This window comes from Leptodactylus fuscus, chromosome 2, assembly GCF_031893055.1.
Source record: "Leptodactylus fuscus isolate aLepFus1 chromosome 2, aLepFus1.hap2, whole genome shotgun sequence".
Lineage (NCBI taxonomy): Eukaryota > Metazoa > Chordata > Amphibia > Anura > Leptodactylidae > Leptodactylus > Leptodactylus fuscus.
The window spans coordinates 55,733,797-55,759,124 of record NC_134266.1 but is presented as its reverse complement, the minus strand read 5'-3'; the positions used below and the strand labels follow the sequence as shown (position 1 = coordinate 55,759,124).

Here is a 25,328-nt window from a genome sequence, read left to right as displayed (position 1 = left end):
GGGTGACAATTAACAGAATGTTGCTCGAAGAATTGATAAGTACATAATTACTGCTCTGAACCCCAAGCAAATGTAAAGACTAAGCTATACCTGCTCAGAGAAACGTACCAAGGACAAATGATTTGTTTCCTAAATACTGGTTCGGTAGACTTAATACTTTCTTTACAAGTAGGATATTGCAAATTAGCCCAATGGAAGTAAATGAGCTAATTGTAATTATCAACTATATAAAACGAGAAACGGTTGTGACTTTATTACTATCATGAACGTAGCCATATGAAAAATTGCTATTTCCCAGAGTATCTATAACTCAAAAGGGTGCCCTCCTTATCCACCCTATTAACTTGTGGGTCAGAAGGGCATTTGTGCTTGTTTACCAGTACACACAATTAGAGATGAGCGAACAGTGTTCTATCGAACTCATGTTCGATCGGATATTAGGCTGTTCGGCATGTTCGAATCGAATCGAACACCGCGTGGTAAAGTGCGCCATTACTCGATTCCCCTCCCACCTTCCCTGGCGCCTTTTTTGCTCCAATAACAGCGCAGGGTAGGTGGGAACTACGACACCGGTGACGTTGAAAAAAGTAGGCAAAACCCATTGGCTGCCGAAAACATGTGACCTCTAATTTAAAAGAACAGCGACGCCCAGCGACGCCCAGCTTCGCGTCATTCTGAGCTTGCAATTCACCGAGGACGGAGGTTTCCGTCCAGCTAGCTAGGGCTTAGATTCTGGGTAGGCAGGGACAGGCTAGGATAGGAAGGAGAAGACAACCAACAGCTCTTGTAAGAGCTAAATTCCAGGGAGAAGCTTGTCAGTGTAACGTGGCACTGACGGGCTCAATCGCCGCAACCCAGCTTTCCCAGGATCCTGAATGGAATACACTGTCAGTGTATTCCCGTATACCCGATATATACCCCGATACCCGTTCCAACGGTGTGCCCCCCCACCTTCACCCCAGAAATACCCTGCAAGTCCCCTAGCAATAGAATTGGGGCTATATACACCCACAATTTTTACTACTGGTATACAGTGCCATTGTCTGACTGGGAATTCAAAGAATATATTGGGAATACAAATACCCTCATTTCTTGCTACTGCCATATAGTGCCAGTGTCTGACTGGGAATTCAAAGAATATATTGGGGTTACGTGCACCCACAATTTTTACTACTGGTATACAGTGCCATTGTCTGACTGGGAATTCAAAGAATATATTGGGAATACAAATACCCTCATTTCTTGCTACTGCCATATAGTGCCAGTGTCTGACTGGGAATTCAAAGAATATATTGGGGTTACGTGCACCCACAATTTTTACTACTGGTATACAGTGCCATTGTCTGACTGGGAATTCAAAGAATATATTGGGAATACAAATACCCTCATTTCTTGCTACTGCCATATAGTGCCAGTTTCTGACTGGTAATTCAAAGAATATATTGGGGTTACGTGCACCCACAATTTTTACTACTGGTATACAGTGCCATTGTCTGACTGGGAATTCAAAGAATATATTGGGGTTACGTGCACCCACAATTTTTACTACTGGTATACAGTGCCATTGTCTGACTGGGAATTCAAAGAGTATATTGGGAATACAAATACCCTCATTTCTTGCTACTGCCATATAGTGCCAGTGTCTGACTGGTAATTCAAAGAATATATTGGGGTTACGTGCACCCACAATTTTTACTACTGGTATACAGTGCCATTGTCTGACTGGGAATTCAAAGAATATATTGGGGTTATAAATACCCTCATTTCTTGCTACTGCCATATAGTGCCAGTTTCTGACTGGTAATTCAAAGAATATATTGGGGTTACGTGCACCCACAATTTTTACTACTGGTATACAGTGCCATTGTCTGACTGGGAATTCAAAGAATATATTGGGGTTATAAATACCCTCATTTCTTGCTACTGCCATATAGTGCCATTGTCTGACTGGGAATTCAAAGAATATATTGGGGTTACGTGCACCCACAATTTTTACTACTGGTATACAGTGCCATTGTCTGACTGGGAATTCAAAGAGTATATTGGGAATACAAATACCCTCATTTCTTGCTACTGCCATATAGTGCCAGTGTCTGACTGGTAATTCAAAGAATATATTGGGGTTACGTGCACCCACAATTTTTACTACTGGTATACAGTGCCATTGTCTGACTGGGAATTCAAAGAGTATATTGGGAATACAAATACCCTCATTTCTTGCTACTGCCATATAGTGCCAGTTTCTGACTGGTAATTCAAAGAATATATTGGGGTTACGTGCACCCACAATTTTTACTACTGGTATACAGTGCCATTGTCTGACTGGGAATTCAAAGAATATATTGGGGTTATAAATACCCTCATTTCTTGCTACTGCCATATAGTGCCAGTTTCTGACTGGTAATTCAAAGAATATATTGGGGTTACGTGCACCCACAATTTTTACTACTGGTATACAGTGCCATTGTCTGACTGGGAATTCAAAGAGTATATTGGGAATACAAATACCCTCATTTCTTGCTACTGCCATATAGTGCCAGTTTCTGACTGGGAATTCAAAGAATATATTGGGGTTACGTGCACCCACAATTTTTACTACTGGTATACAGTGCCATTGTCTGACTGGGAATTCAAAGAATATATTGGGGTTACGTGCACCCACAATTTTTACTACTGGTATACAGTGCCATTGTCTGACTGGGAATTCAAAGAGTATATTGGGAATACAAATACCCTCATTTCTTGCTACTGCCATATAGTGCCAGTGTCTGACTGGTAATTCAAAGAATATATTGGGGTTACGTGCACCCACAATTTTTACTACTGGTATACAGTGCCATTGTCTGACTGGGAATTCAAAGAGTATATTGGGAATACAAATACCCTCATTTCTTGCTACTGCCATATAGTGCCAGTTTCTGACTGGTAATTCAAAGAATATATTGGGGTTACGTGCACCCACAATTTTTACTACTGGTATACAGTGCCATTGTCTGACTGGGAATTCAAAGAATATATTGGGGTTATAAATACCCTCATTTCTTGCTACTGCCATATAGTGCCAGTTTCTGACTGGTAATTCAAAGAATATATTGGGGTTACGTGCACCCACAATTTTTACTACTGGTATACAGTGCCATTGTCTGACTGGGAATTCAAAGAGTATATTGGGAATACAAATACCCTCATTTCTTGCTACTGCCATATAGTGCCAGTTTCTGACTGGGAATTCAAAGAATATATTGGGGTTACGTGCACCCACAATTTTTACTACTGGTATACAGTGCCATTGTCTGACTGGGAATTCAAAGAATATATTGGGGTTACGTGCACCCACAATTTTTACTACTGGTATACAGTGCCATTGTCTGACTGGGAATTCAAAGAGTATATTGGGAATACAAATACCCTCATTTCTTGCTACTGCCATATAGTGCCAGTGTCTGACTGGTAATTCAAAGAATATATTGGGGTTACGTGCACCCACAATTTTTACTACTGGTATACAGTGCCATTGTCTGACTGGGAATTCAAAGAATATATTGGGGTTATAAATACCCTCATTTCTTGCTACTGCCATATAGTGCCAGTTTCTGACTGGTAATTCAAAGAATATATTGGGGTTACGTGCACCCACAATTTTTACTACTGGTATACAGTGCCATTGTCTGACTGGGAATTCAAAGAATATATTGGGGTTACGTGCACCCACAATTTTTACTACTGGTATACAGTGCCATTGTCTGACTGGGAATTCAAAGAATATATTGGGGTTATAAATACCCTCATTTCTTGCTACTGCCATATAGTGCCAGTTTCTGACTGGTAATTCAAAGAATATATTGGGGTTACGTGCACCCACAATTTTTACTACTGGTATACAGTGCCATTGTCTGACTGGGAATTCAAAGAGTATATTGGGAATACAAATACCCTCATTTCTTGCTACTGCCATATAGTGCCAGTTTCTGACTGGGAATTCAAAGAATATATTGGGGTTACGTGCACCCACAATTTTTACTACTGGTATACAGTGCCATTGTCTGACTGGGAATTCAAAGAATATATTGGGGTTACGTGCACCCACAATTTTTACTACTGGTATACAGTGCCATTGTCTGACTGGGAATTCAAAGAGTATATTGGGAATACAAATACCCTCATTTCTTGCTACTGCCATATAGTGCCAGTTTCTGACTGGGAATTCAAAGAATATATTGGGGTTACGTGCACCCACAATTTTTACTACTGGTATACAGTGCCATTGTCTGACTGGGAATTCAAAGAGTATATTGGGAATACAAATACCCTCATTTCTTGCTACTGCCATATAGTGCCAGTTTCTGACTGGTAATTCAAAGAATATATTGGGGTTACGTGCACCCACAATTTTTACTACTGGTATACAGTGCCATTGTCTGACTGGGAATTCAAAGAATATATTGGGGTTATAAATACCCTCATTTCTTGCTACTGCCATATAGTGCCAGTTTCTGACTGGTAATTCAAAGAATATATTGGGGTTACGTGCACCCACAATTTTTACTACTGGTATACAGTGCCATTGTCTGACTGGGAATTCAAAGAGTATATTGGGAATACAAATACCCTCATTTCTTGCTACTGCCATATAGTGCCAGTTTCTGACTGGGAATTCAAAGAATATATTGGGGTTACGTGCACCCACAATTTTTACTACTGGTATACAGTGCCATTGTCTGACTGGGAATTCAAAGAGTATATTGGGAATACAAATACCCTCATTTCTTGCTACTGCCATATAGTGCCAGTTTCTGACTGGGAATTCAAAGAATATATTGGGGTTACGTGCACCCACAATTTTTACTACTGGTATACAGTGCCATTGTCTGACTGGTAATTCAAAGAATATATTGGGGTTACGTGCACCCACAATTTTTACTACTGGTATACAGTGCCATTGTCTGACTGGGAATTCAAAGAGTATATTGGGAATACAAATACCCTCATTTCTTGCTACTGCCATATAGTGCCAGTTTCTGACTGGTAATTCAAAGAATATATTGGGGTTACGTGCACCCACAATTTTTACTACTGGTATACAGTGCCATTGTCTGACTGGGAATTCAAAGAATATATTGGGGTTATAAATACCCTCATTTCTTGCTACTGCCATATAGTGCCAGTTTCTGACTGGTAATTCAAAGAATATATTGGGGTTACGTGCACCCACAATTTTTACTACTGGTATACAGTGCCATTGTCTGACTGGGAATTCAAAGAGTATATTGGGAATACAAATACCCTCATTTCTTGCTACTGCCATATAGTGCCAGTTTCTGACTGGGAATTCAAAGAATATATTGGGGTTACGTGCACCCACAATTTTTACTACTGGTATACAGTGCCATTGTCTGACTGGTAATTCAAAGAATATATTGGGGTTACGTGCACCCACAATTTTTACTACTGGTATACAGTGCCATTGTCTGACTGGGAATTCAAAGAGTATATTGGGAATACAAATACCCTCATTTCTTGCTACTGCCATATAGTGCCAGTGTCTGACTGGTAATTCAAAGAATATATTGGGGTTACGTGCACCCACAATTTTTACTACTGGTATACAGTGCCATTGTCTGACTGGGAATTCAAAGAATATATTGGGGTTATAAATACCCTCATTTCTTGCTACTGCCATATAGTGCCAGTTTCTGACTGGTAATTCAAAGAATATATTGGGGTTACGTGCACCCACAATTTTTACTACTGGTATACAGTGCCATTGTCTGACTGGGAATTCAAAGAATATATTGGGGTTATAAATACCCTCATTTCTTGCTACTGCCATATAGTGCCAGTTTCTGACTGGTAATTCAAAGAATATATTGGGGTTACGTGCACCCACAATTTTTACTACTGGTATACAGTGCCATTGTCTGACTGGGAATTCAAAGAATATATTGGGGTTACGTGCACCCACAATTTTTACTACTGGTATACAGTGCCATTGTCTGACTGGGAATTCAAAGAATATATTGGGGTTATAAATACCCTCATTTCTTGCTACTGCCATATAGTGCCAGTTTCTGACTGGTAATTCAAAGAATATATTGGGGTTACGTGCACCCACAATTTTTACTACTGGTATACAGTGCCATTGTCTGACTGGGAATTCAAAGAGTATATTGGGAATACAAATACCCTCATTTCTTGCTACTGCCATATAGTGCCAGTTTCTGACTGGGAATTCAAAGAATATATTGGGGTTACGTGCACCCACAATTTTTACTACTGGTATACAGTGCCATTGTCTGACTGGGAATTCAAAGAATATATTGGGGTTATAAATACCCTCATTTCTTGCTACTGCCATATAGTGCCAGTTTCTGACTGGTAATTCAAAGAATATATTGGGGTTACGTGCACACACAATTTTTACTACTGGTATACAGTGCCATTGTCTGACTGGGAATTCAAAGAGTATATTGGGAATACAAATACCCTCATTTCTTGCTACTGCCATATAGTGCCAGTTTCTGACTGGGAATTCAAAGAATATATTGGGGTTACGTGCACCCACAATTTTTACTACTGGTATACAGTGCCATTGTCTGACTGGGAATTCAAAGAGTATATTGGGAATACAAATACCCTCATTTCTTGCTACTGCCATATAGTGCCAGTTTCTGACTGGTAATTCAAAGAATATATTGGGGTTACGTGCACCCACAATTTTTACTACTGGTATACAGTGCCATTGTCTGACTGGGAATTCAAAGAATATATTGGGGTTATAAATACCCTCATTTCTTGCTACTGCCATATAGTGCCAGTTTCTGACTGGTAATTCAAAGAATATATTGGGGTTACGTGCACACACAATTTTTACTACTGGTATACAGTGCCATTGTCTGACTGGGAATTCAAAGAGTATATTGGGAATACAAATACCCTCATTTCTTGCTACTGCCATATAGTGCCAGTTTCTGACTGGGAATTCAAAGAATATATTGGGGTTACGTGCACCCACAATTTTTACTACTGGTATACAGTGCCATTGTCTGACTGGGAATTCAAAGAGTATATTGGGAATACAAATACCCTCATTTCTTGCTACTGCCATATAGTGCCAGTTTCTGACTGGGAATTCAAAGAATATATTGGGGTTACGTGCACCCACAATTTTTACTACTGGTATACAGTGCCATTGTCTGACTGGGAATTCAAAGAATATATTGGGGTTACGTGCACCCACAATTTTTACTACTGGTACACAGTGCCATTGTCTGACTGGGAATTCAAAGAGTATATTGGGAATACAAATACCCTCATTTCTTGCTACTGCCATATAGTGCCAGTGTCTGACTGGGAATTCAAAGAATATATTGGGGTTACGTGCACCCACAATTTTTACTACTGGTATACAGTGCCAATTTCTAACTAGGAATTCAAAATGCACAAGGCTCCCGGAAAGGGACGTGGACGAGGCCGTGGGCGAGGTCGGGGGAATGGTTCTGGGGAGCAAGGTAGCAGTGAAGCCACAGGGCGTCCCGTGCCTACTCCTGTGGGGCAGCAAGCATTGCGCCACTCCACAGTGCAAGGGTTGCTTGTCACAGTAACTAAACTGCAGGGTACAAACCTTAGTAGGCCCGAGAACCAGGAACAGGTCTTGCAATGGCTGTCAGAGAACGCTTACAGCACATTGTCCAGCAGCCAGTCAGACTCTGCCTCCTCTCCTCCTATTACCCAACAGTCTTGTCTTCCTTCCTCCCAAAATTCCGAAGCTTTACAGAACAATAACCCAAACTGTCCCTGCTCCCCAGAGCTGTTCTCCGCTCCTTTCATTGTCCCTCAACCTGCCTCTCCACGTCACGATTCCACGAACCTAACAGAGGAGCATCTGTGTCCAGATGCTCAAACACTAGAGTCTCCTCCATCTCCGTTCGATTTGGTGGTGGATGACCAGCAACCCACCCTCATCGACGATGATGTGACGCAGTTGCCGTCAGGGCATCCAGTTGACCGGCGCATTGTGCGGGAGGAGGAGATGAGACAGGAGTTGGAAGAGGAAGTGGTGGATGATGAGGACACTGACCCGACCTGGACAGGGGGGATGTCAAGCGGGGAAAGTAGTGTGGATGTTGAGGCAGGTGCAGCACCAAAAAGGGTAGCTAGAGGCAGAGGCAGAGGTCAGCAGCTTAGGCGAAGCCAGGCCACACCCGGAATCTCCCAAGATGTTCCAGTTCGTACCCAGCCCCGAAAAACTCCCACCTCGAGGGCACGTTTCTCGAAGGTGTGGAGTTTTTTCAAGGAATGCGCCGAGGACAGATATAGTGTTGTCTGCACAATTTGCCTCTCGAAATTGATTAGGGGCTCTGAGAAGAGCAACCTGTCCACCACTTCAATGCGCCGTCATTTGGAATCCAAGCACTGGAATCAGTGGCAGGCAGCAACGGCAGGACAAAGGCCGCCTGCCGTTCACGCCACTGCCACTGCCTCTGCCACTGCCTCTGCCACTGCCACTGCTGACTGTGCTGGCGATGCACTCCAGAGGACGAGCCAGGACACCACTTCATCTGCCTCCGCCACTTTGTTGACTTCTACCTCATCCTCCCCTGGTCCTGTCTTATCTCCTTCTCCTGCACCATCAAAGGCACCATCAGGCGTTTCTTTACAACAACCCACCATCTCTCAGACATTGGAGCGGCGGCAGAAATACACTGCTAACCACCCACACGCGCAAGCTTTGAACGCCAACATCGCTAAACTGCTGGCCCAGGAGATGTTGGCGTTCCGGCTTGTTGAAACTCCCGCCTTCCTGGACCTGATGGCAACTGCGGCACCTCGCTATGCCGTCCCTAGCCGTCACTACTTCTCCCGGTGTGCCGTCCCCGCCTTGCACCAGCACGTGTCACTCAACATCAGGCGGGCCCTTAGTTCCGCGCTTTGCACAAAGGTCCACTTGACCACCGACGCGTGGACAAGTGCATGCGGACAGGGACGCTACATTTCACTGACGGCACACTGGGTGAATGTAGTTGAGGCTGGGACTGCTTCCCAAACTGGCCCGGTGTACCTCGTCTCCCCGCCTAACATTCCTGGCAGGGACACGAGAAGAACACCCCCCTCCTCCTCCTCCTCTACCGCCTCCTCCTCCGCCACCGCCTCCTCCTCCGCCACCGCCTCCTCCTCCGCTGTTAGATTGACCCCAGCTACGAGTTGGAAACGTTGCAGCACTGGCGTTGGTAGACGTCAGCAGGCTGTGCTGAAGCTGATCAGCTTGGGGGACAGACAGCACACTGCCTCCGAGGTGAGGGATGCCCTCCTCGATGAGACGGCAATATGGTTTGAGCCGCTGCACCTGGGCCCAGGCATGGTCGTTTGTGATAACGGCCGGAACCTGGTAGCAGCTCTGGAGCTTGCCGGACTCCAACATGTTCCATGCCTGGCCCACGTCTTCAACCTAGTGGTGCAACGTTTCCTAAAGAGCTACCCCAATGTTCCAGAGCTACTGGTGAAAGTGCGGCGCAAGTCGACAGTAGCCGCTGCTAGCTTAAAATCTCTCCAGCAACGCCTGCATGTGCCACAACACCGGCTTTTGTGCGACGTCCCCACACGCTGGAACTCAACGTTTCAGATGTTGAATAGAGTGGTTGAGCAGCAGAGACCTTTGATGGAATACCAGCTACAAAACCCTAGGGTGCCACAAAGTCAGCTGCCTCAGTTTCACATCCATGAGTGGCCATGGATGAGAGACCTTTGTGACATCCTACGGGTCTTTGAGGAGTCCACAAGGAGGGTGAGCTCTGAGGATGCGATGGTGAGCCTTACAATCCCGCTCTTGTGTGTTCTGAGAGAATCCCTGATTGACATCAGGGATAACTCAGATCACACAGAGGAGTTAGGGATAGCATCCGATCCGTCACAGCTGGAGAGTAGGTCCACACATCTGTCCGCTTCACTGCGTTTAATGGAGGAGGAGGAGGAGGAGGAGGAGGAAGAAGAGTTGTCCGATGATGTGATGGTGATACAGGAGGCTTCCGGGCAACTTCGAATCGTCCCATTGTTGCAGCGCGGATGGGTAGACATGGAGGATGAGGAGGAAATGGAGATTGAACTTTCCGGTGGGGCCAGAGGAGTCATGCCAACTAACACTGTGGCAGACATGGCTGAGTTCATGTTGGGGTGCTTTACAACCGACAAGCGTATTGTCAAAATCATGGAGGACAACCAGTACTGGATCTTTGCTATCCTTGACCCCCGGTATAAAAACAACATCTCGTCTTTTATTCCGGTAGAGGGGAGGGCCAATCGCATCAATGCTTGCCACAGGCAATTGGTGCAGAATATGATGGAGATGTTTCCAGCATGTGACAGTGGCGGCAGGGAGGGCAGTTCCTCCAGTAGGCAACCAAGTTCTCACCGGTCCACACAAACGAGGGGCACACTGTCTAAGGTCTGGGACACCTTGATGGCACCCCCTCGCCAAAGTGCCGCCACGGAGGGTCCTAGTGTCACCAGGCGTGAGAAGTATAGGCGCATGTTGCGGGAATACCTTTCCGACCACAGCCCTGTCCTCTCCGACCCCTCTGCGCCCTACACGTATTGGGTGTCGAAGTTGGACCTGTGGCTTGAACTTGCCCTATATGCCTTGGAGGTGCTGTCCTGTCCTGCCGCCAGCGTCCTATCTGAGAGGGTGTTCAGTGCAGCCGGTGGCATCATCACTGACAAGCGCACCCGTCTGTCAGCTGAGAGTGCCGACCGGCTCACTTTGATAAAAATGAACCACCACTGGGTAGAGCCGTCATTTTTGTGCCCACCTGTGTAAAGCACCCCAACATGAAACTCCATGTCTGTACTCAACCTCTCCAATTCCTCCGCATCCTCATACTCATCCACCATAAGCGTTGCACAATTCTGCTAATACTAGGCTCCCTCCACCCTGATTTCCCCCAACTCTGCTGGTTAGAGGCTCCCTCCACCCTGATTTCCACCAACTCTGCTGGTTAGAGGCTCCCTCCACCATGAATTTGCCCAAACTGGGCTGTTTAGAGGCTCCCTCCACCATGAATTTGCCCAAACTGGGCTGTTTAGAGGCTCCCTCCACCATGAATTGGTCCAAACTGGGTTTTTTAGAGGCTCCCTCCACCATGAATTGGTCCAAACTGGGCTGGTTAGAGGCTCCCTCCACCATGAATTTACCCAAACTGGGCTGTTTAGAGGCTCCCTCCACCATGAATTTGCCCAAACTGGGCTGTTTAGAGGCTCCCTCCACCATGAATTGGTCCAAACTGGGTTTTTTAGAGGCTCCCTCCACCATGAATTGGTCCAAACTGGGCTGGTTAGAGGCTCCCTCCACCATGAATTTGCCCAAACTGGGCTGTTTAGAGGCTCCCTCCACCATGAATTGGTCCAAACTTGGTTTTTTAGAGGCTCCCTCCACCATGAATTGGTCCAAACTGGGCTGGTTAGAGGCTCCCTCCACCATGAATTTGCCCAAACTGGGCTGTTTAGAGGCTCCCTCCACCATGAATTGGTCCAAACTGGGCTGGTTAGAGGCTCCCTCCACCATTAATTGGTCCAAACTGGGCTGGTTAGAGGCTCCCTCCACCATTAATTGGTCCAAACTGGGCTGGTTAGAGGCTCCCTCCACCATGAATTGGTCCAAACTGGGTTTTTTAGAGGCTCCCTCCACCATGAATTGGTCCAAACTTGGCTGTTTAGAGGCTCCCTCCACCATGAATTGGTCCAAACTGGGCTGGTTAGAGGCTCCCTCCACCATTAATTGGTCCAAACTGGGCTGGTTAGAGGCTCCCTCCACCATGAATTTGCCCAAACTGGGCTGTTTAGAGGCTCCCTCCACCATGAATTTGCCCAAACTGGGCTGTTTAGAGGCTCCCTCCACCATGAATTGGTCCAAACTGGGTTTTTTAGAGGCTCCCTCCACCATGAATTGGTCCAAACTGGGCTGGTTAGAGGCTCCCTCCACCATTAATTGGTTCAAACTGGGGTGGTTAGAGGCTCCCTCCACCATTAATTGGTCCAAACTGGGCTGGTTAGAGGCTCCCTCCACCATTAATTGGTCCAAACTGGGCTGGTTAGAGGCTCCCTCCACCATTAATTGGTCCAAACTGGGCTGTTTAGAGGCTCCCTCCACCATTAATTGGTCCAAACTGGGCTGGTTAGAGGCTCCCTCCACCATGAATTTGCCCAAACTGGGCTGGTTAGAGGCTCCCTCCACCATGAATTGGTCCAAGCTGGGTTTTTTAGAGGCTCCCTCCACCATGAATTTGCTCAAACTGGGCTGGTTAGAGGCTCCCTCCACCATGAATTGGTCCAAACTGGGCTGGTTAGAGGCTCCCTCCACCATGAATTTGCCCAAACTGGGCTGTTTAGAGGCTCCCTCCACCATTAATTGGTCCAAACTGGGCTGTTTAGAGGCTCCCTCCACCATGAATTGGTCCAAACTGGGTTTTTTAGAGGCTCCCTCCACCATGAATTTGCCCAAACTGGGCTGTTTAGAGGCTCCCTCCACCATGAATTGGTCCAAACTGGGCTGGTTAGAGGCTCCCTCCACCATGAATTGGTCCAAACTGGGCTGGTTAGAGGCTCCCTCCACCATTAATTGGTCCAAACTGGGCTGGTTAGAGGCTCCCTCCACCATGAATTGGTCCAAACTGGGTTTTTTAGAGGCTCCCTCCACCAGGAATTTGCCCAAACTGGGCTGTTTAGAGGCTCCCTCCACCATGAATTGGTCCAAACTGGGCTGGTTAGAGGCTCCCTCCACCATTAATTGGTCCAAACTGGGCTGGTTAGAGGCTCCCTCCACCATGAATTGGTCCAAACTGGGCTGGTTAGAGGCTCCCTCCACCATGAATTTGCCCAAACTGGGCTGTTTAGAGGCTCCCTCCACCATTAATTGGTCCAAACTGGGCTGGTTAGAGGCTCCCTCCACCATGAATTTGCCCAAACTGGGCTGTTTAGAGGCTCCCTCCACCATGAATTGGTCCAAACTGGGTTTTTTAGAGGCTCCCTCCACCATGAATTGGTCCAAACTGGGCTGGTTAGAGGCTCCCTCCACCATGAATTTCCCAAAACTTGGCTGTTTAGAGGCTCCCTCCACCATGAATTGGTCCAAACTGGGCTGGTTAGAGGCTCCCTCCGCCATGAATTTCCCAAAACTTGGCTGTTTAGAGGCTCCCTCCACCATGAATTGGTCCAAACTGGGCTGGTTAGAGGCTCCCTCCACCATTAATTGGTCCAAACTGGGCTGGTTAGAGGCTCCCTCCACCATGAATTGGTCCAAACTGGGTTTTTTAGAGGCTCCCTCCACCATGAATTTGCCCAAACTGGGCTGTTTAGAGGCTCCCTCCACCATGAATTGGTCCAAACTGGGCTGGTTAGAGGCTCCCTCCACCATTAATTGGTCCAAACTGGGCTGGTTAGAGGCTCCCTCCACCATTAATTGGTCCAAACTGGGCTGGTTAGAGGCTCCCTCCACCATGAATTGGTCCAAACTGGGTTTTTTAGAGGCTCCCTCCACCATGAATTTGCCCAAACTGGGCTGTTTAGAGGCTCCCTCCACCATGAATTGGTCCAAACTGGGCTGGTTAGAGGCTCCCTCCACCATTAATTGGTCCAAACTGGGCTGGTTAGAGGCTCCCTCCACCATTAATTGGTCCAAACTGGGCTGGTTAGAGGCTCCCTCCACCATGAATTTGCCCAAACTGGGCTGGTTAGAGGCTCCCTCCACCATGAATTGGTCCAAACTGGGTTTTTTAGAGGCTCCCTCCACCATGAATTTGCCCAAACTGGGCTGGTTAGAGGCTCCCTCCACCATGAATTGGTCCAAACTGGGGTTTTTAGAGGCTCCCTCCACCATGAATTTGCCCAAACTGGGGTGTTTAGAGGCTCCCTCCACCATGAATTTGCCCAAACTCTGCTGGTTAGAGGCTCAATCCACCCTGATTTTCAAAACAAATGTTGGTGCCAACCTCAACTTACTACAAGGGCCAAATTCACTGCTGGTGACAAGCTCTCCTCACTGCAAGTGCCAAATACACATGTTTCAAGGTGTTTTCCTACTGTCAGAGAGGTGGTATTGAGTGTGTAAAGTGTGTAGTTGTTAGGCTGTGATGTTGGGGTAATAGAGGGTCTTTGGTGTGTTAGATGCCCCCAGACATGCTTCCCCTGCTGTCCCAGTGTCATTCCAGAGGTGTTGGCATCATTTCCTGGGGTGTCATAGTGGACTTGGTGACCCTCCAGACACGGATTTGGGTTTCCCCCTTAACGAGTATCTGTTCCCCATAGACTATAATGGGGTTCGAAACCCGTTCGAACACACGAACATTGAGCGGCTGTTCGAATCGAATTTCGAACCTCGAACATTTTAGTGTTCGCTCATCTCTACACACAATTAATAAAGTCCTAAATAGTACATAATCCCTTACAGTAAATTGTGACATTTTTTATGTGTTTACCGTTATAAAAAACATCAATGTCTTCATTACATTAACTAAATGTCTTTGTATTCATAACCTGTTTATTTTCCAACTTTCTTTGCTTGTAACTATTGCAAATCATGTGCCCAAGATTAACAGCCATGAACCCAAAGTAATAAAGAATGAGGAGTAGTAAAAAAACGGAACACTGAGATAATAAAAAGAGACTAACAAATACTAAAAGCATTCCTATCATAACCAAACACAATCATTGGCAGCAGTAGACGTACATTGATGTAGCGTGGCTAGAAATGTTTAGTACGTGGTTTTTTTTCCCCCCAGTATTAACTTTCCATAATTAAGTTCTGAAATACATGCCGAATGTTTTTGATGGAATAAAGTTTGTATTTCCTTTTGTGTTGCTTCCTGTTGCATATGCTATCAATTGTATTACATATATCCCTATGAATCAATCACATTTATCTGCACTTTTGTTACCCTCCTAGCATCCAGTTTCGGAGAAAAAGAGAAAGAATTCCCAACCCTTTCCTTTACTCTATGCTCTGTACTGTATTAATGAAGAATCTTTTTGGCAACTGGGAAGGTTTATGAACATTTGCCACAAACAGGAAAAGAGGAACTATAGGCTGCTAAAAATAAAAGGTACCCATATATTGTATATGGGTACAATGTATGTATATGATTTAGTGCAATATATGCATATGCACTAATGATTTACTACATTTGACTGCACCTTAAAAAAATAGAAGAGAAAAAAAATATTTTTGTTACTTTTCCCAAACAAAACATACTCAATGGTTTAATGCGGTTTTGTATACCGCTAGAAAACTGACGGTGCGCTGAATTCAATGTCGGCTCTCCTACTATGTGCCCCAGGCAAAAAAATATTGGTTCCATTACTGATATGTCTTCACTGTCAGAAGGGTGTTCCTGACAGTCTAGCTGGGCTGTGAGGGATGCCCCTCCTGACAGTCTGTCCATAGCCCTGTACTGTCAGAGGGGGCATTCCTCACAGCTCAACATCAACGCTGGGTGATAAGGAACGCCCCTCTGACAGTATAGTGCAATGGACAGTACTATCAGGAGGGGTGTCCATCACAGCCCAGCTAGACTGTCATGAATGTCCTTCTGACAATGGGAAGACATCGGTAACGGCACCAACATCTCTTACCCTGGGGCACATAATGGGAAAGCTGGCAGTGCACTGAATTCAGCGCACTGTCGGCTTTCTAGCAGTATATAAAACAGCATGTGTATGAGGACATGAAAGGTCCTCTTTAAAAGCGAAAAAAAAGCAGAGAAAAGCTAAATATACCCCAATCCCTAAATGTTTGCTTTTGTTTTGATTCCACATACTTTAAGTCATACCCATGTGTAGAACTTCAGATGTTGAAGGTACTGTTTGTATAGAGATTTCACACTCGAGATATCTTTAAAAAATTTTTTTGAAAACTTTAACATGGGTCAATGAGGGTGCGGCACATGGCATCCCCACCGATCTGCTGACTGAAGGGGTTTTAGTGTGGCCTCTTCTTCATCTCTTCAATCACATGACCACTCTGCAGCTCAGTCTCATTTGAGAAAATGACAAAAAACTACAATTCTAGGCACAGCTACTACACAATATAAAGCACTGTGCCTGGTATAGAATAAGAGACTACAATACTTGCAGAAACAGTAGCCGATCCTTCAATCAGTTGATCAGTGTAAGGGTTGGACCTCCTCTCTCATTGAATGTCTTTTCTCGAGAAATATAAAAGTTTAGCTTCTAAACTTGGCTAAAAGTCAAAACAAAATTAACACGTATAACAGATTTTATCACGACTTTCCCCCTGATATTTATTTTCACCTTTTGCATCTCAGTTGGTGAAATCTGTTTCAAATCTGCAAGATCCCTAAGACAAAGTAGTGAAAAACTGATAATTTACCTCGAAGTCTTAAAAAGAGAATGAACCGCTTTCCATTTTATTCTCCGCACGTGCAAGCAGAAATATGAGAAAGCTACACTAAATCAACTTTCCAGCGTGAGAACCTGCATAAAGCAGCCGCACAGATCTGTGACTGTCCCTGTCAACTGCATAATCACAGATAAGAAAAGATTATAGCCTCCCACACAGTCAACACCTGTCGCCTGAAATCCTCTTCTCCTACCGTCTCATTAGTGACACAATGCTCAGTTTTAAACAATTTAGAATGATTAATAACTAATTGGTGAATTCCATAAAATTTTTGTTAAATTATTTTTGACTTTTGACATCTGTTTTATACAGACGTGTCCACACTTAACCAATCTCCGGTTTGATCAAGGACTACAGTTTCTCATTAAAAAATTGACGCAATATCTCAGACTTCGAAAAGCTGCCATTCACTCTGCCCATAGACAACTATAGCATACTTTGTAAATCATGTTTTCATAATCTATCACAAAATCTTGTTATCCTGTTATTTTTGGAATATCCTACCTTGTGAAACACATATCTGAACATGTTGAGCAATAAAGACACATCTGCCCATGGTAGTGACAACTTTGTAAACATCTTGGTTGGCAAAAACATCCAAAACCTGTTGAAATATTAATTTCTACCTTCCCCTGTATTGTTCATATTTTATTATAAGGATTTCACAGTTGTAAACAATGTCCAAAATAAAACTATTATTACATATTTCACTAATATTTGATGTCAATTAAATTAAATAATATAAAATAATATATTGTTTATTCCTTATGACAATAATTCCTTCTTTCACGTCTTGGTTCTTTAGCATTGAAGTATTTAATTAATTGGGTTTCAGATAGCGAAGGAGAAACTCTTGACTGAAAACAGATTTTCCTCCTACACATAATTTAACTTTTTTTCCCCGTGTGTTAGAAAATGAACACTAATGTAGAACATAACACTTTTCACATGCTTTATTTAAAGGATTTACAGAATAATATAAAACTTATTAGTCAATATTGTTTCTTAACAATGTTATTGTAGGATTTATTTCGCCGTTCAGTTTGACATTAGTCTCTTTCTTGTGTTGCTAGTTTCCTACTTTGATAGCGCATATCTCAGTGGCTGTCTATGAGTCAAATTCACTACTAAAGACATAATATATTGAGTCCATAAAAAATACGTATAAATTATATTCCAGTTAAACAGCTTATTAGAAAGTTTTTTCTAACTCAAGATGTTCTAAGTATTAATAATTCCCTTGGCATTTATGGCATTTTATCTCCAGACTAAATAATATAGCTAAAGCCTGTGTCCGACACCTTAAAGGGGTTGTCCAAGGTAACAAAAAAAAAATAAAACAAAATATATATATATATATATATATATATATATATATATATATATATATATATATATTATATTGATTCAGTTCAATAACGTTCAACTGCAATATCAGTCACAACACTTGGAAAGGTGTCATTAAAAGAGATCAGTGTCTGTTTTTTTTTTTTTTTACTGGAGAAATGGAGAAATTGTTTAAAAAGGGTTATACCAGTAAGAATATTTTTCCTGTCCCCATAGCGTACAGGATAAATTAGTGATTGGGGAGTCTGGCTCAGTGATTCTGAGAATGGGGGGTGTATTTCCCCTGTTGTGAATTGATCTTAACCAAAGTCAGGCTAAATGTTTGTATGCCTGTACCAAATGGCAAGCATTTGTGCCATCATTCGTTTCAATGGAAGCGCCAGAGATATAGCTTAACTAGTAGAGATGAGCGAACAGTAAAATGTTCGATATTCGATATTCGTTTCGAGTAGCCCCTCAATATTCGACTACTCGAATCGAATATCAAATCCTATTATACTCTATGGGGGAAAATGCTCGTTTCAGGGGTGGGCAACATTCAATCAAATTGAACTTACCAAGTCTATGAGTGTGGGTCGGGCTGGATTCTCCGAGAAGTCTTCTCCGTGCAGCATCCCTGCAGCATCTTCCAGCTCTGAATTCACTCTGCCAGGCATCGGGCCTGGGCAGTGCCGACTGCGCATGCCCGCACTACAAGAAAATGGCCGCTTACAGTCAAAGCGGCCATTTTCTTGTAGCGCGGGCATGCGCAGTCGGCTCTGCCCAGGCCTGATGCCTGGCAGAGTGAATTCAGAGCCGGAAGATGCCGCGGGGACGCTGCACGGATAAGACTTCTAAAGGTAAGAGAAGAACCAGCGTTGATTGGCCGACTGTATAGCATTCAGCCAATCAACGCTGGTTCTGCATCGAATTTTTCCATTCGAATAGCGACTAGTATTCGATTACGAGTATTTTGAATACCGTAGTATTCGATCGAATACCTACTCGATCGAATACTACTCGCTCATCTCTAATAACTACATCTATTTCTGCTGCTCCTACTGAATTTAAGGGTAGAACAGATTTGTTCTTCTCAACACAGACACACCTACCTGACCACAGCCTGGTGAATGTGCAACTGGTTGAAAACACCCGCTGTTCTCAGTACCTATGTCTATCTATGGATAGAGGATAATTGTTCTTGGTGGTATAACCCTTGTTAAAGTATTTTCCTGATTTTAAAAATATCTTCTTGTTAAATTGACAATATGCTGATGGGTTACCTTGCTGCTGAGATCCTTAGTGATTTCCCATGATCTATGGGGAGACCTGGAGGCAAGTATATCATTTCCATGCAGCGCCACCATCTGGCAATTGAGGTATTTGGTGGCCTGTCAGTGTAATGGATAAAGATGTCAGGTCCTCCAGAGTGTTATATAGTCTAAATAGCTGCTGTACACTCTAGTTAATAGAAGACAGACCCGCTCTATTAACTCAAAGTTCCCTAATACAGAATTTCAAAATGAGTTTTCTGAGCCAGAAATCCCCTTTAGGCTTCCTGTGATAATCAAATCATTCAAGACATCATCTACTGTCTATAGTATGTGTTAGTTTCTGTCTTCTTTCAATGATTTGAGAATGAAAAATTGCAGAATTTATTCATCAACTGAGCATGACTTGTGTCACATGACACATGTTGAACATGACATCACATGGTATCTTTACCCATGGAGATTAAAAAAAATAAAAATAAATAAAAAATAGGTTTATGGGGTAAAGAGAGGGCTAAGGATGCTCATTGTCAAAGACTGGACAATTGAATGAAACTTTTCTAAGAGTATGTGCAGTGCAGTGCATCATCATCCCGTCCCAAATGAATGAGCATTAGCATTATGCCCAAATGAATGGGCCTAATCAGGAACGAATCTCGAACCACAAACGCCGCAGCTGACTCAGCCTCAGAATCTGCGGCAAGATAGGGCATGTCACTTCTTTTTCCCACTAGCTGAAGAAAGTTGCTAGCAGGAGAAAAAAGCGAGGGACTCCCATTGAAATGAATGGGAGGCCTTTTTGCCAGGGGCAGGTTCCACGTCAAAATCTGCCTATAAAAAACTCTGTGTGAACTGACCTTAACTTGTTGGGGTTGTTATAACCGGTACTAACAGATGACATACAGTTTCAATGGTGGTAGATTTAACCAAAGCCATATAAAATACACTTGATCTTATATTAAAGAGTAATTGAAAACTAAGAAGACTGAGAATGCAACAATAAAAAGCTAGGTTCAGATATTGGTATATCAGAATGAAGCTGTACACGGTGTTTTTCTTATTAGGGTCATCATAGGTTAGTGCCACAATACAAGAGCATCTGCAGCTGCCCCGACAATATGGAGGCATTGTTGGTTAGCACCACCATACAGAAGGTATTGGATTGTGGCACCTTAACATGAAGGGGCTTTAGAGGAAAGTGTCACAATGTAAAAATCGTTGTTTTTATATTATACCAGTGTACTTATACATTTCATACCTTCTTAAAATAAAGGGGGAGAAGAGCACCCTACAAACACTTTACTTCTTACTTTAACTTCAAGGATGCAATTGCAACCACAAAGGCATCAATGTACATCAACTTGCATACATTCAACTATTTAGTGTTACTTTACCGGCAGAGTATGTATAGCCTTTGCAAGACATGGGCCCAAGATTATAATTTTGAAGAAATCTATCCATGTCTTGTTGTCTTGGTATCTGAATCGTAAATGCGCCAAAATACGTAAGGAATAAGAACGACTTCATTACAGACCACTTAATTTGTTTCTATAGTTAAATAATTACTACCGAAGTCGCTCAAGAGAAAGGGGAACAATATGAATGATTTTCCAAAGGAAACCAATTTTAGAGTTTGTAATTCAAGTAGAAGGAATGAAGAAATGGGGCCTGTGTACAAAACTGTATTTCTTGTACAAATGTCACGGAGCGAGATGACACCCAGCTATTTACTTGCAGATTGGATACAGTTGCCAGCATGCCTGCAGTGTCAAATTGGCCAAGACCCACAATTAATACTTCACATAAGTGACTTCTCTCTATAATTTACATTGAAAATGTCTGAAGGCTCCAGCAGTGTGACTATGATGCTTTTAGGAGGAAAAAAAATACACAAAAAACACAAACTGGGCCGATATAAATTGCTAATTATTTTCCTAGTAAATTAACAGACAAATGTAAAAGTTTCACTATGGTAAACATAATTTATTGCTCTATAGATATCATTTCGGTGTCATCGATAGACTGGTTAGCTCTTGTTAAGGCGCATTCACACTTGCATTGTTCCTTTTGTTCTGTTATAGAAACAGAGGGATAGAGACAAAACTTTAAAAGAGATCCATCTAATGAATAGAGATGGGCAAACCTTCACAAGGTTAAGTTCAACCAATATTCATGAGGTTTGACCCTCTGGTTCATCTGGGGGCCGAACTTATTTGGCACGATCCAGAATCATGATTATTATACTCCTATTAAACCTCGCCTTGCCTCACATCTCCTGGGCATCCATGAGGTGTCCAGTGGTTCCCCAGTGTCCTCTTCAGGCACCTTCCAACATCTGGTTTACCTTGGGAACTACATGACCACTGAAGCCCAATCACAGGCCTCAGTGGTGAATCTAGGTCTCCTGACATCATCCAGAGGCCTCTACTTATTATACTCTGGGATCTGAGGACACCCCAGAGTATGACAATGTTTCAGGGGTGACCAACTCCAAGAGTATTGGATTCAGGTATAATGTGAAACTTTTGGAAAATGCAGGTCGAATCCCGTTACAACTGAATATGGATACTATGTTTGATGGATAATAATGTAATTTGAAGGACCACATTGACTTAATGTAGTCTGTCAGATATCCATTGTTTCCTGGATGAAAAAATCATGCTGTTTGAATTCATGATGAAAGAATTTGTCTTGTACAATTTTGGAGGGACTCTGTACCAGAAGCTCTGAACACAGTTTCCGATCCAAATGTGATCAGACTTTTAGATTGTTTTATGTATTGCTGCTTGCTACCCCTTGGTACCCCTCATGACCATATCTGTAGCACACATCCAACTGTGATACACTACTTCTATTGTAAAGGTTCATATGTAACTCTCATGGTATATAAGTCAGATGGTTTATTTTTACTGTACTGCCCCATGCATGTGCTGCATATCCTGGTTGTCGAGGTGTTGTAATTGTGTAACAATATCCTATACAGTCTACATACTAACTTTTAGCCTGTTATATTGAAAGCTCACTATTATTTTAACAAACTTGTAATGCAATAATATCCCAACAATTGCAACAATGCTGTGCTTACCTCTGCCTAGAGTCCACACATCCAGCTGAATGGCATTTACACTCAGTTATATGCTGACGTTCTGAAACTTTTTATTAAAAACTTGTACTGTCAGACATCAAAAGAGATGAAAGTGTTATGAGAGGGACTTCTCTTCCTCTATGGGCCCCATAGTAATTGCCTACCTTGTCTCTATGGTAGGAACACCAATTCCCTCCTCTTTCTACATGTGCTGTGTATTGGAGTTATTATTGCAGGTAGACTCCACTGGGGTTGAGCCCATCTTGAGATTTCCCAATCGCTCAACCTAGTTACTTTATGTTTATGGAGTAGGGTTAAGCCGATCTTGAGATTTTAGGATCATTTTTAAAATCTGATTTTTGATCATTTTCCAGCCGATCCCAATCATGAAATTTGCTCGATCGCCGATCGGGATCCGATCTTTCCCCATTCCGATTGCTCAATAATTTCCACCTTGAAACTGTAACTAAACATTTGGACAACTTCTGATTTTCTGGTAGTATTTGTGTCATTAATACATTTTGTAATTCACTTTATGAACACATTTTAGCTCCTTTATGTGCATTCATGTGCTTCTTTATTCTTCTCCTTACATATGACACCAGAAGTAAGTTTCTATGTTTTATATTGCCCAAGATATAACTGCTTGAATTGACTTCCCCCACCCTCATTATTTTTTCATAAAACACACAAGCCCAAGGAGTAGACTAAAACTCTCAATAGCAAGGGTTAATAAAGAAATGCAGGATTTCACAGAAAGGAGACAAATAGAGATGAGCGAACACTAAAATGTCCGAGGCACACTGTTCGACTGTTCGAACGGATTTCGAAACCCATTATAGTTTATGGGGGGAAATGCTCGTTTCAGGAGTATGCAAAATTCAATAAAATTATACTTACCAAGTCCACGAGTGACAGTTGGGCTGGATTCTCCTTGAAGTCTTCTCCCGGCGCAGTGCCCCCGCGGCGTCTTCCGGCTGGAATTCACTCTGCCTAGGCATCGGGGCCTAGGCAGAGCCGACTGCACATGCGCGGTTGGCTCTGCCCAGCTCGACGCCTGAGCAGAGCCGACTGCACATGCGAGGGCATGCCCACGCATGCGCAGTCGGCTCTGCCTAGGCCGGATGCCTAGGCAGAGTGAATTCCAGCCGGAAGATGCCGCGGGGACGCTGCACGGAGAATACTTCTAAAGTTAAGAGAAGAACCAGCGTTGATTGGTAATGTATAGCATTCTGCCAATCAACGCTGGTTCTGCATTGAACCTTAAACATCGAACAGCTAGTAGTGTTCGATCAAGTACGAGTATTTTGAATACCATAGTATTCGATCGAACACCTACTCGATTGAACACTACTCGCTCATCTCTAGAGACAAAATGTGCTAGTGGCATTAATGCTGCCAGAAAAATCTAAAGTTGTTTGAAAGCTTAGTTAAGTTTTAACAAAGGTGAAGGAAAAGTGACAAATAGAAATAAGGACTACTGATGGAATAATGGCTGACTAGCTACATTAGTTACACAATAGCCCATTCTAGACAAAATTGTATCACATAATTTTAACACTTCAATACTGTACTAATAGATGAAGTGGCTTTTTATTTTATTCTTAGTTCCTGTTGTACGGCACGGTGAAATAAATGGGCTCTCTATACAATACATAAGGGATAATACCTAAATACTGAATCATTTTCCATGATGATAAAACAATAGCACCATAGCATGGCTTCCAGAATACTAATGAAGACTGAGCCTTGGATAGTCAGATTCCTGGAGGGGTTACATAAACTGAGCCGTTCCTAGATATGATATTTCAGGATGACTTTTAAATTGCAACAGCAGAATAAACTTAAATAATGTTACACATTAAAAAATGATGAGGTGCAGAGCATACCAAGTACTCATCTTGCTCCCATAGAAGATGTTCAGTAACTTGTCAGTACAGAAAGAAACTCAATTTGAAATACTGTCTAGGTCCTGCCTTTGAAGATAGGATTCGTACGGGTCAGCATATTTTTGTGTTATGTCAAAGTTTACCTTAGCTGTAGCTATGGTAATCTTGTAACTTATAAAACTGTCATTCTAAATGGCAGAAAGCTTTCATTAACTTCTATGGAGTAAATGGATTTTCTAAGAGAATAAAGTATGCAGCCGAAAGATAAAGAGAACGTGTTGTATAGGCAAGAGAAGGAGAATGTGCTGTCTAAGATTACACTGAAGCTTATACTACGCTTTCATACAAACTTTTTCTTTTACGCTAAGGCAGTTGCCATTTCCCCGCGCTACGTTTTAACTGTTGTTGCTAATACAAAATCCATAAAAATCTTGAATAAGTTCAAGCAGATACGAAAGCTTTCAGTCTAGCTGCTGCTAAGATACAAAATGAACTGTAAAAATAAGGAACTTCCCTTTTGAAGTTAGCCCTTTGGTAACTGGAGAACTGGGTTGTATGAACAGTTATTTCTGAGAAATTGTACAATACGTTTAATTCTATTTGGTCATCTGGACATTTGAGTCTTGTCGATATACGGTATATTATTATACATGGACATTCACACGGTTGCCGTTTTGGATTTGTTGTCACGAGCGGGACCAAATTCTATATTATTCCACCCTTCGCAATGGTAAACAACTAACAGATATGGGGTAGACTGACTAATATGGGTATTAACCCTTCAAGAGAAACATTAAAGTTGCAATTTTATGAGACATTACATCAAATAAAAAACAATCATCGGTGGCTCTGACCTCCTTTTCCCCAGCAGTCAATGGAAAAGGGATCTGTGCAAACAATTTGGCTACTAAAACCATCAGCAGTACCTAAGAAGGCATCTCACCTGTAGCCCAATGCTGTCTACATAATCTCTGAGCACTAAGTCTACATTAAAAAATTACTTTTAGTCAATATGCAAATCTGGGTTTTAAAGTCCAGGGGGTGGAGATCTAATTTATAAAGTCATGATCTCCACGTCCTATCGCCTCCTTTGTGTCGAACCAGGCTGTGATACACTCACCTTAGTAGAATAAATCTTAGCACTGAGGCAGAGTGCACATCCTTGGCTTCATCTCATCATTGCGCATGGACTAAGGGCTCAGTGATGCATTTTAGTCAGGTGCCACATGCTGTGATGCATCAATAAGCCCTGGTGCATGAGCAGTAATGCAATTAAGGTAAGGATGTCCATCTGACTTCAAGGCTAAGCTTAAGAACCATTGTATATGTGCAGGATTTAATTGGGCCAGAGTGGG

At 43.0% G+C, this 25,328-nt stretch overlaps 1 protein-coding gene across 2 annotated transcripts in view; it reads right to left on the bottom strand.

Annotated features, from left to right (window-relative positions):
* Positions 1–25,328, bottom strand: part of IL1RAPL1 (interleukin 1 receptor accessory protein like 1) — a 1,300,731-nt gene that overhangs the window by 286,677 nt on the left and 988,726 nt on the right. The window lies entirely within an intron of this gene.